We start from the raw sequence: 1,933 nt of genomic DNA, 5'->3' as shown, positions 1-1,933 counted from the left end.
TTTTATGGAAAAGGACACTGAGGCATTGAAGAAATTCCCAGTTGCTTTCAAAAAGATACTTGTCACTCTTGATTTAAAAATGTTTGACCAAATAAAAAAAGAACCACATTCATGCAGATGGAAAAATCTGTCAACGGTAGTACATTAAAAGTTACTTTTTACATTCTAGGGTACTTCTTTTGTTTCATAATAGGGCTTTATGTCTGTTGGTTTTGTTTTTATAACGCTTAGGGAGTTTAACAGACTGGACTGTTTATAGCAGAGAATAATCTCTAACGGTCTTGCTCAAAATTCAAAACCCTCTGCACTACCAACAAGGTTTCCACAAAGGAATGCCGTCATCTTCCCTGGCCTGCTCTTTCCATGATAACTTTCTAAACTGCATCAACTGCCGACACGGTGACAGAACCATGGGTAAGGGAAGGTGGTCGGGACGGATGAGCATAACAGTCCTCTGCTTTGATCCTGCATGAGTTCTCAGTTGCTCAGTCATGTCTGACTCTTTGAGACCCCATGGACTCTAGCTGGCCAGGCTTCTCTGTCCATGGGGTTTTCCAGGCAAGAATACTGGAGTGGGCTGCCATTTCCTCCTCCAGGGGATCTTCCCAACCTAGGGATCAAACCCGGGTCTCCTGCATTGGCGGGCGTGTCCTTTACCATTGAGCCCCTGGGAAGCCCTTCTGGATTGATCACAAGGTACTAACTTTCCCCGTTTTTAGATGACACACTAAGTTCATCACCAGATGAGCAGATGAGTGGAATTGGACACTTTGAATCTAGTGCTGGAGATTAGCCAGAGGAGTAAAGCCTCTATTATGTTTGCTGACTGATGATGAAATATTTAAAATTCCTCTGAGATAGAAAGGACTTAACAAGGTTTAGTTCAAAACACTTCTTACTGACTTTTTCAAATACCTGCAAGGAACTAAAATTTTGATACTGATAATTTTTAAAGTTTTCTTTATAATTAACAATCTTTTTATGACATACTTTGGACTTACAGTGTTTGACATTGGACTGTAGGAACTGGCCTGTACTTTAATTTCTCCTGGGCTAAATGACACTTTCTTATAAAGGAGAAGAGAACATCTTAACATCAGACTTTATAAAGATGAGTGCCTGACTGGCGCTGTATGAACTTTCAGTATACTGTGTCCTGGAATAAGCGTGTAGTACTATTTCAAGTCCTCTCTACTGATAATTTAATGCTGCCTCTAAATTTAATGCCTATTGCCTTTTCACCAGAAAGCAGTTTTTACTGATGATAATGATGATGGTCATTAGGGCCTTGGAGACTTTTAAAAGGATCTAAGGATGAATGAATAAATAAAAACCGTGATGACTCATTCTACACGCTGTGCCATTAGTATAACGCATAGCTCAGCACAGTTCCTCTCCCGCACAGAACTGTACTCTTTAAATATATGTTAAATTTCTTGTTCAAACAAAATGAGTATAATTTATTAAAAAAATATCACGATGTTGTGGATTGTCCAATCAAGTAGGCATGCTGCAGAAAGGAAATACATTTAACCAGGTGATCCTTTTTTTTTTTTTTCTCTAAAACTAATCCTTATAGAATGAGCCATCATAGTCTGTTTGGCTCTATGTTTGATCTTTCCTTCCTGATGAGAGGAGCTTGTTCTTTGCTGTGTTTTCATTGCTTTCTTTGTCTTATGTTTTAAATATATTAAAGAATGTCAAGTTGAATTTCCTTTTAATATCTCTTCAGTTTACATAGGGGAGAATAGGATACTGGGACTTTAGAGTACCATCTTTTACATTATTAAATTAATCCAGATTAATGTTTCATATCATATTCATAAAATGTGCCTGTATAGACCCTGCCCTTAAGTGCTAACATACAGGTACAAAGAGATATGCCCAGAAGTATTTTTATGAAGGCATATGTAGTAAGTATTTCTCCAATACT

This window comes from Capra hircus, chromosome 10, assembly GCF_001704415.2.
Source record: "Capra hircus breed San Clemente chromosome 10, ASM170441v1, whole genome shotgun sequence".
Taxonomy (NCBI): domain Eukaryota; kingdom Metazoa; phylum Chordata; class Mammalia; order Artiodactyla; family Bovidae; genus Capra; species Capra hircus.
This window is presented reverse-complemented; position numbering follows the sequence as displayed.